The sequence below is a fragment of the Corvus kubaryi genome, unplaced genomic scaffold (assembly GCF_017639235.1).
Source record: "Corvus kubaryi isolate FWS band 111438036 unplaced genomic scaffold, C.kubaryi_AGA036_p1.0 split3-37304, whole genome shotgun sequence".
In the NCBI taxonomy this organism is placed as follows: Eukaryota; Metazoa; Chordata; class Aves; order Passeriformes; family Corvidae; genus Corvus; species Corvus kubaryi.
In genome coordinates, this window is record NW_024582087.1 from 3672930 (window position 1) to 3683849 (window position 10920).

Here is a 10920-nt window from a genome sequence, read left to right on the forward strand (position 1 = left end):
GGAAAGCACCATGGGACTAGGGATGCTGATGCACTGCCCAAATGCTGGGGAGAAGCAGATGAGGTTGTTTTCCATTCTCTTTTGTTGTGCAATGGCCCCAGCGCTGGAGACACTTCCCACTCCTTTTCCTTTGCTACTGAGCATGGGGGTTGGAATGACAATATGTATTGTCATTTATAAGCTCTGTAGGACCCTCCTGGGACCTACATGCATAAATCTTGGGTTTGCTTTAGCATTCCTTTTTCCTCTTGCATCCTTGCAACACAGCTTCTGCCTGTCCTGCCTGTCTGCAAGCCTGAGCTTTGCAGAATCTGGAGTCCTGTTCCCAAGAACATCGGTCTGTGCTGCTGCCATGCTCATCTGCTCTTGCTCCAAAGGGAGGGCCTTGGGAATGAGCTGCTAATCCATCTTGGCCTGGCCACAGTCCCGCTGTGGCTGCCAGGTGTCTGAGCACAGCGCACACAGCGGGCACTGCCGACAGCTGACAAAAATGCCAGGAAGTTCCCTTTATGGCTCTGTATTTCCTGTTAAATTTTTATGGGATTTCCTCGGCACTCGAGAACCCAGTCACTGGCAAAGCTGAGCAGGAAGACCTGCTGCCCAGAGGGGACAGGGCTGGGGACCGCCTGGTTCCCTGGTGCCCAGGGCACGGGCTGCCCGTGCTGGGAGGGCAGCCCCGCGCGCGGGTGCCATCGGCCCAGCCAGGTTCCCGGCCACCCACCCGCTGCAGGGACAGCTCCCAGGTGCCACCGCCGGCGTTCGGCCCCCGGCACCCCGGGGGCTGCTGTGTGCCCGGCCGGCAGTGAATTTGGCGTCCCCGCCGCAGGGACTCATCGGCTGATGTCGCAGGATTTCCTCCCCCCGCCGGGAGCGCACAATAGCGGGGACAGGCTGCTCCGCAGACACCCTAATCCCTTGGCGATTGTGCCGCCACAATCGGGGGGTGACAATGGCTCAATAAAGGTTTGCAAGGTTAGCAGGAACGTTAATCCTTACAGAAGAAAAATGTGACGATTACTTAATGCCGTGGCTGGGAGCTTTTGTGCAGCCCTTCTGGGCAGTGTCTCGTCGACAGACGCTGCCGAGAACAGGCGCTGTCCGGGTACCTGGGACCAGAGGGGACGGGCGTCTGCATCCGCGGGCTGCAGCCGGTGCTGCCACATATCTGCCCAGCCTGGCTCGGCTTCTGCTCGTCCCTTGGGATTCCCATTCCAGCGAAGGAGTTTCTACCATCACCCAGTGAAAGCACAAACATGTCCACGGCCAGAGAGCACAGGCGGCTCTGGGGAGCAACAGAGCTTTTGGTTGTCTCAATTTAATTTCCAGAAAATTGGGTGTCTCTTACAATTCAGAAATGCTGCAGAAGCTGCAGCTGAGGAGCTCCTGCGAGAAGAACATGGAGGTCACACGCCTACCAAGCTGCTCTGGAGGCACCGTGGGGGAACATGCTCCAAGTAGGGCCCAGAGACCTGCAGAGGAGGGGGCAGGTGGAGGGAGGGAGACTTAGAGGGGCTCGGGGGGCAGGCGGGAAGAGTGGAACAGCAGAACCTTGGTCACTGGACAGTGATCCCAAGGGCTTGTGATGACACCATCCAGGAAGAGGGGAGGGAGCCTCTATCCTGCAGAGCAAACCTTCCCTATGGTCCCGACGTCCCGGGATGTGAGCTCAGTAGCATAGGGAGAACCGTCAGTTGGGAGCCTGCGACAGCTGCCGGGGGCTGGAAGAGATGTGCGAGTGCAATTGTGTCAGTGCAGAGCCTCGGCCGCTTCCCGCAGGACGGCTCTTCTGGCATCGGGGAGTCGCTGGGAGGTGGAGGAATGAAACACCCTCGGCGCTGCCAGCCAGCTTGTGTGCGGAGAGCTGTGACAGCCATCCGGGGATTTCTCTGGCTGCAGCGACTGAGAGAAGGGAAGGAAGGGATAAAGCACTGAGATCACAGACGAGATCCCGCCTGCTCGCCCAGGGGCAGGCGCAGCACCACAGCACGCCCCGCCAACCTGCTCCCGGCGGCGCTGGCGAAAGTGCCGCCGTGCTGTCCCCGCCTGACCCCGCACCCGTCCCCACGGAACACGGATCACCGGCAGCCAAGGGCAGCAGGGACAGCCAAGTACGGCCGGAGCGACAGGGGACCCCGCAGTGGTGCCTGGTGCTCCAGCCAGGTTGGGGCAACATCTCAGCCTGAACAGAGGCGAACACCTCTCCAGGTGTCCCCTGCGTGAGGCCGGCAGCCTGCAGCCCGTCCCGGCTCCCCTTGGCTGTCTGCATGCCTGGGATATCATCAAATCAGCCCCTCGGAGAGAGAGGAGCTGCCAGAAGGCAGACCCAGATCCCCGTCGAGCTCCCGAGAAGCTCAGGGCAGCCTTCCCTCACCTGTTCATTCCCTCCCTCCCGTTCCTGGCCACGACCGTACCCTGGGCACATCGGGCAGGGCAAGAGGCCACGAGCGGTGGGGCAGCAGGGCAGGCTGTCCCTGGTTCTGGCCGTGAGCACCCTCCTCGGTGGGCGAGCAGCCGCCCAGGTTACCCTACAGCCCGGTTCTCATGGCAACGTGCGTGTGTGCGCTCGCGTGTGTGTCAAAGCCATCGTGGCTCGGTGGAGTTCAGGCACTGCAGGGAGAGAGCACAAATCTGCCTCTGATTAAATCGGCCCTTTGTAATATAACCTATATGAGCCTGCACTTAACACCCATCATCCTGAGGAAAGCCCAGGCTCTCTTCCAGCCAGTTGGGCTGCGTGCCTCCGGGGCAGATCTCCCAGGGACATGAAACTGCCGGGGCAGGAACTTGGATGCATTTCTGTGTGGATTCTTCCCCCTTCTAGAGAGGCACAATGGGGCTTTGCATGAGTGATACAAACATGCCAGTTGTACTTAAGGTTGACAAATAATGTAAACCACACAATCTGGTTTGAGGGAAACTACTTCACCACAATTTATTTTAGTGCTTTAAACATCACGCCAAACTCTGTAGTGAATTGCTAAATTAATGCCGGGCTGCCATCTAAATAGACATCTTCAGATCACAAGCATGTTATAGGGGGAATGGTTTCCTTTGAAATGGTTCCCACAGCTTAAAGGCTGCGCAGAGAAAAAATGTGCCCAGGATTCAATTGCTGCCAACATGTGGTGGCCACATTTCTCCACCACTATTGGCCAAGAAACGCAGTAAAGCTGAGGAAGCATCATCTGAGGTGGATAGATAAACTGGTGATTGCAGAGAGACAGGGAATGCCATAAGCAGCTCACTCTGAGGAAAGGGGTAAAGCAAAATAGCCTCTGTTCCAAGCTTTTAGCCTGGAAAAATGTGCCCTGCCCAGGAAGGGATCTGGTTGTCCCCATCACTCATTTTCTCGGCTGCTTGGGATGCAGCAGAGCCCAACAAAAGCACAGTGGATGTGTCTTCCACTCTTGGTTTTACATTGGTGCCTTGGCTGATGTTCTCAGCACTGCTGCACTCTGCTCCCTGGGCTGCTGGCACCAACAGCAACTTCCACTTACAGCCATGCCCTACATCTCCTGACACAAGAGCCTGCCAGATCCTTGGCATGGGGAGCTGGAATTCTGGGGCCAGTGCTCCCCACAGGTGTCAGGGAAGGGGACAAATGAGACCATGACATCTCTCTTCCAGCTGAAGGAGCTGGAGAGGTTCATGGTGGGCACTCAAACCCCATGTGGGCTTCACATCTGCACTTCAAACTGGAGATACCCCGGCACCCATTGACCAAGTGTAAACAAAGGACGAGGAGACAAAGGAGAGGGAAGGGAGCAGTCATTTGGCCACTGTTCCCACCCTGGCAAGTTGGGGTTTGTTTCCCCATCACCAGGCTGAAGTCCATCTTCCATGCTTTCGTGGCTCAGTCGCTCTTTCCCCTTATGGTTTCCTTCAGCTGAGCTGGAGAAAGAATAAAGAAATGTCTCTCTGGGCCCCAGCCTCTTACAGGGCTCATAAATATGTCTCTGCTTAAAAACTCAAGAATTAATTAACTCATGAGTATCTCCTAACCAGAGTTCTGGGAAAGAGCACCCTCCTGCGTGGTAGGCAGCACATCTGTGGGAGGTTTCCCTGGGGCCTCTCCCCTTTCCACAGATGCCTGACAGGGATGGACCCGGAGCCAAGCAGTGCCCACCACGTGGGATCCTGGCCTGGCACCACCACTGCATGCCAGCCATGCTGTGCTGGGACCCTGGGTGCCATGAGACACCTGGGTGGCCATCAGCATCAGCTCTCAGGACATGTTGCCGTGTTGCCTTTACAGTGTTTTCAATTAGGTGCTTGACAATGCCCAGGCTTGGTGGTCCCTCATAAATTTTGAGCGCTGATGGTTCCACGGGGAAGTTTAGACCAAGGGGGTTGGTGCCTTGGGGTGCATCACGGGGCCGGGCTCTCTGGACACACCACCCCCAGCCCCGCTGCTGCCAAGCCCCTTGCCAGAGCAGCTGCCCCACTGCTGGTGGGGTGAGTGAGCCCTGCCAATGGCTCCCACCTCATCCACATGCTCTGTCCCGCCTGAGGAGGTGCCAGCTGTATCGGTAGGTGCCCCTTCTCCCCAGAGGTACCAGACAGGGGTACCCCCTCTTTGTCCCTGCCCCTGGTCTGGAAGGCAGCAGGCATGGGGCAGAACAGCTCAAGGGCACTGCTGGAAGGTGGGCAGGAGCTTGCCCCCCACTGACAGCACCTCTGCCTCACCATTTGCTCGGATTCTGCCTGGCACTGGATCTGCAGCCCAGTGGTCCCAGGAGCCCCTGTGGTCACAGGCACCCTGGCCAGGGAGCTGGCTTGGTCCAAGGCCTGGCTGTGCCCAGCGCAGCCCCTAGGGAGGGAGGGTGTCTCCAGCAGCCGTCTGGTCCTCGGCACAGCATGTCAGCCCAGCAATCGCCAGTCTCCGAAGAGCTGAGCTGCCAGGAGCCACTCCTTCTGCAGTGGGTCTGTGCAGAGCTGGTACGAAACAAACAACTTTTGCAACATGTTTTGTTTTCCACCATTGCATTTAAAAAGTAAATAAATTAAATCCATTTTGCTTCCACTTCACTATGTCAAGTGTAACCTGAACACTGCTGGCAGGGGAGGCAGCGCATGGTGCGAGGCCTCCCCAGCTCGTGGCAAGGCTGCCTGGCTGTGCTGGAGCCTGAGAGCTGCACAGGGAGGGACTCAGAGGAGCTGTGTTGAACCTCTGCCGGTGACCCTGCTCAGTCCCAGGAGGAATGGCCCCATACCACATGGTGAACTGGGCTTGAAGGACTGGTGCAGCAGTGGAGAGGGGTGCAGGGAGCTGAGATACCTAAGCTGAGCAGGGACCATCCCTGACACACAACTGCAGCTGAGGATGGTGGTGTCCCCCTGGCTGTCCCTAGACCTCTCTTCACTCTGCTGTATCACTTCACACCTTCTTCACAGTGTCTGCAGGATTAGTGCTGCTGTCTCAGTGTGGGAAGGAGCAGGCTGCACACATCTATCCTGGGCTGCTGTGCGTCGCATGGGCTGCACACACAGTCACCCAACAGGGCACTGACCCTAGCAGGAGCTGTCTCCAAGGGGTGTTACTGGAGTCAAGTGATCTCCTTCAGTGAGGGTCCTGTCCTGTTACTGATCTGGGTGGATGAGAAGCCCTGGGGACAGTTCTCTGCCAGTCCATGCCCAGTCCCCAGGGCTGAAAGCATCTCCCATGGCCACGCTTGCCCTCACCCAAGGGCAAAGGGACTTTGCACACAGTCACCCACCACCCCCAAGTCAGCCCCTTGTTTTCCCTAGCCCCTTGGGGCTGCCACCTGTGGCCAGCAACAGAAGAGGCAGGGGGATGCCCAGTCCCAAACCAGCTCCTCTTTCCTGGGGCTCTCTGGGAGATGGGACTGCACAGGCCTGGTGGGTCCCGCTTTCCGCATGACAGCTTGGGGACAGACCAGCCTGCACTGTGGCTCAGGGCAATACACTCCAAATCCCTACAAACAAGGAGCAGGGAGGGAACTGGGAGCACCATCCAGAGGCCTGGATTTTCTCCTCTCCATGAAGGCAGCTGTCTGCACCCGGGACAGACCTTGATTACTTTGGCATCGCAGCCAAAGCACCCACTGATGTCGTGTGAAATGGAACTTGGCCCTGGGTGCGAGAGGACTCGGGCTGCTTCCAGCTGGCCTCCTTGCTGCTTCTCGCACTGTCTTTGGGACATAATTAATTTTCTCTGTTGGAGGGGTAGTTTCCAGCTAAGCAGGGATCCTCTGGGTTTAAAAGTCAGAGAAAGTGATTTCCAAAGCACAGGACAACCTTTCCTCTCAAGAACTGTCTTGGAGAGGCAGCAGCAGCACTCCTAGGTTCCTTCCTGTCCCAATGCCATGCTGCTTCATTTTTGGATGAGCCTAATTGGCTTTATCAAACACCTCTAGATACAACCCGATTCTCTGCAGCACCATGGTACACAGCTCTGCAGCGTAGCTCTGCAGCGTGGCCCTGCCCATGGGGACAGCTGTGACGGCCATGCAGGGCTGTGCTGCCAGGTGGGTGGCCCAACCCCACAGCCCCCTGAGCAGTAGCAGTGGCTGCAGAGCAGTCCAGCCACTCGGCCTTCTTCTTCCACAGAACTTCTTCCCTTTGCCTCTGCACTGCCTGCAGCAAGGCTACTGGAAACCCAGAGAGTTCTTGCCCTTTTTTCAGCTTCAGCCCTGCTCTGGGAGATGGCGGGTTGGGCACCCAGCATCAACTAGGCCTGATATATCATATGTCAACATCATGTGCCCAGGATGTTGCCCCCACCTCCACCCTGGTCACTTGCAGAGGTTTTTGATGAGACAGCTACCTCCATCCCATCCCATCCCATCCCATCCACACAGTCAGGCCCCATGTATGCTCCTGTCGGGTTCATCTTGGAGCGGGAGGAGAAGAGGAAACATTGCAGCAAACCATTTTACCAGAAAACACGCAAGTGGCTTTTTTAATAATAACATCCAAATGAAAACAACGTGGGCTTCAAAGTCTGTCCTCGGGATGCTTTGTGGTTCACGGGCTTTCTGACAGCAATGCTCCTTTCCATCCCAGGGAACGCACCCAGGAACACCAGTCCCTTCCTGAAGTGCCTGAGGTGCCTCTCACCACTCAGGCACCCTGTGGAGCCACGATCCGGGCAGGGAGAGTGGCTGCTGGCAGGGCCTTGCTGGGGCACCAGGGATTCTGTCACTGCCCAAATTGGCCGTTGAGCATCTTCCTCACTCCTGCCCTTTGCCAGCAATGCTGGCGAGGATCCGCATGGCCTAGGCCGTGGTTGCTCCAAAGGCCATCTCCTGTTACCGAAACGCAAATGTTGATATTTGAGGAGGGGAGATGCTGATGGAAATGGAGCTGGCTCTGTTTGTTTGTCAAAGCAGCTATTTTAAACAAGTTCTGTTCACACAGCTTGCAGATCAGAAGGAAGTTTTCCCAGCCATAATATCCTAGCTCAGCGCTGGGCAGACAATGGTTCAGCACTTGCCCAGGATTAGCTGGTGAAATCACCGTGTGCAGCCTGGGAAGGGTGTCTGGGAAAGAGCAGCATTGGATTTTGTGCTGGGGAGGCTGGGGGGGTCAGGAGCTGCCTGGGGAGCTGGGTGTGGCCTGATGGGGGGCAGCCAGGCTCAGAGCAGGTCAATGCTCAGCTGCTCCAGCCTGTCCTGGGCAAGGGCTTCCAGACAGCCCTCCCTGGCCTCTCACCATCCCCGTGTCCTGCTTTTTTCCCAAGGAAAATGGTTAAATGCAAAGTAGGTTTCTGTTAAGATACTTCCCAAAGCAGCAAGCCCGTAAACAGTCACCTTGTCCCCTGCAGTGTGATGGGGAGAGGTGCCCTGCTTCCCCGAGCATGGGGAGCAAGAGATCCCGTCAGAGCCACATCTGCCTGTGCCCTGAGCCCCGAGCCCCACACCCTGGACCCCACACCCTGAGCCCTGAGCCCTGTGCCCTGAGCCCTGTGCCCTGAGCCCTGTGCCATGGCTGCCCAGGCACCAAGGGCCTGGCGTCACGGTCACTGCTCCCTGGCGCGTTCCCTTCAGGAAGGCAGACAGGGCTCCTGGAGGGTGGTGGAGGCAGCAATGCCAACTCCTTTATTCATTACAGCCTCATATACAAATAAAATCTTTACAAGCTTGCTTTGAGCCTTTAAAAATGCCGTTTAGGATGTGTCATTTGTATTGTCTGACTCGGGCTGCTCTGCACCACGGCTGAGCTCAGCGGCAGTAAAAACTGCTCTCCACGTAAAACCCGAATGAGTTTATTTTATTTGCAGGGCAGGGCAAGAGAAGCACTTACCAGCTGTGACACCCCACTGCCCAGGGCAGACTTACCCTGCCCACTGCAGACATCGCACTGCAAGTTCCCTTGCAAGCACCCTGGGGGTCTCATGGGTCAGGGACACGGAGCCCTCATGGATGCTGCTCTCACCAACAGAGCCTCCTGCTACCTCTTGTGTTTCCGCTTGGGACATCCCAGGGAGTGGCTGTGGCAATGTCTGCAATGCCACAAACATCAGAGGAAGATGCAGAAGATTAAAGTGAATTAATCTCTGCCAACCCTTTGGTTCCTCTGCAAATGCCAAGGCGTGAAAGCTCTGACTCCAGCGGTGCACATGGAAACTCTCCACCAAGGGGAATTAATTGCAGGAGCACTGGACCGTAGTGTGAAGATTTTTTCATTAAATGTTCAGATGAAGCTTTCTGTTTCTTCCTCCTCTTGGTGAATCTTACTGTGATTAAATTAAAGGAATTCTTGTTAAAATGTTAGTATCCTACTAAGACCGTTTGTTGTTTTTCTCAGCTGCCTCTGGTCTCTTTAGAGACTTTGCTGCCTTTTCCTAACATTTTCCAGCTCTTCCCCCTCCATGCTGCCCTCCCCCCTGTTTCTGAGGCAAACTGGAAAGTTACAGTTGTGGTTGAGCCGTGGCTGCGGGCGGTGAGTCACGGCGAGGATCCCCACTCACAGCTCGTAAACAGGAGGGAGAAACACGAGTTCCTGCCCGGGGCTGTGCCCGGGGGCCTCGCAGTGGGGTGGGATGGGGATGGTGCAGGGAAGGGAATGGAGTCATAGGGATGGGGATAGGGATAGGGATGGGAACAGGGACAGGGATGGGGATGGACCGCTGGCCGTGCCTCTCCCTAGTATGCAGGGCAAAACCAAGGCTGTTTCCTGGTGGCCATCACTGAGCCAGGGCTCAGAGAAGAGCCTGACCCCTGCCACTGCCCCTGGTCCACACTGCTGCCCCTGCTATGAATATGGCCAGTCCTGACCTGTATCCCAACCTCCCGTGCATCATGGGATGACTGCACAAAGATCTTCCAGTGACGTGACAGCAGTGCCTAAAAGCTTGCTAAAAAGTTATGGAAAAGTAGAAGTGTGATAGGGTTTTTTCCGCAGCTAAGGAAAAAAAAATGCTTATTTGTGGGCATTTTCCATTCAGGAGCATCCTGTGCAAATGCATTGTTCCTCTTGGAATTCCTCAGCATATGGCATTCTGTGCTGTTAGAGTTTAATATTCTTTTCATTACCAATATCTAATACAGACAAGTCTTGAGGGTTACGCAAAACATATGTGAGCCTAATTTGTTTTTACTGTGCCACATGGTTTTACTCCCTGCATCATTCAGTTTGTCTTTTTTTTTTTTTAATCATGTGATCAGCAAAAACTTAATGCTATTTTTAAGCATGGTAAGAAAGTGAAAAACACATTTACTGTGACTGCTGAGGAAGAGGAGTGTAGGTCTCCCTCTGCAAAAGTAGCTGCTACAACATGATAGTAAAATGACACTGCTGCTGTAAAAATGGCATCACTTTGGCAGTGCAGTTTGTCAAAGCAGTACCCAGCTTGTAAGGAGAATTCCTGAAAATTCTGGGCTTGGAGTGATTTATCTGACTGAGACAGATGAGAATGGCCTTCACAAGTATGTAGATCTGTGGTGACAAGCCACCTTTCTGTGGGGGAACTTACCTTCTTCCTGCCCTTCATCCTTCTCCACTTTTTCCTCATCTGACACCTCTCTGGAATAGTGGACATTAATTTATTGCATAAATCATCTCTAATGCTCCTTTTTACCCATCAAATTATCAGGTGTTCACATGGCACCCATACTCATAAAGGGATACAGAAGTACGAGCCACCGCTGGTTGTGGTCCCCATGCCAGCAGCGAGGAAATGGTGCTTGGTTCTCTGCTCTGCAGCTGTGTCCCCAGTTAGCCACACAGGCTGGGGTTGAGCTTATTTGGGAATTTTGGAGCCTGGGAATGAGTGGAGCAGGGAACAGGAGAGGGTGGGTTGCTGTGTGCAGAGCACCTCTGCTGCTGGAACAGAAAGGCTGAGAAGATGTCAGCTGCAAGGGCAGGTCCCTGGACACGGGGTTCTGTAATGAAATAACCAATATTAGATCACAACCAGCCTTAGGTGAAGGTGGATCTTTAGCCCAAATCTGAGCCCTCCAACCCTTATTGATGGAGATCATCAGAAAAGGAGAGATTGTGTGCCAACCCACTGGTGGGGCAGAGGGAGAAAATATATTGCCCACCCATGTGCTTCCCTTTCAGAGGCTCGTGGCTGCATGAGGCTCCTCCATGCCAGGACTCGTTGCCCCAGTCCCTGAGTCAGCACAGGGCTGGTGTGGCAGCACCATCCTGCTGCCAGCCCAGTGCCATATACCCGGAGCCTGCTGCAGCAGGTCAGAGAAGACTGAGCCCTGGCATCTCATGCTGCCAGAGAGCTTCAGTCAACACCAAACACAGGAAATCCTGGTGCTGCCACACGCCGCATCCTCCGTTCCCACACATGTGCCTTGTTAGCAGTGTCAGGAGCCTCCAGCTCGTGGGTGACTGCTAACCACAACCACCAGCATTAACCTCCTGCTTGGAGGTCATTTGCAACAACCCACAGAAATGCCTCAGAATTGGGCTATATTGAAAGAAGCTGGTGCGTTCCTGAAA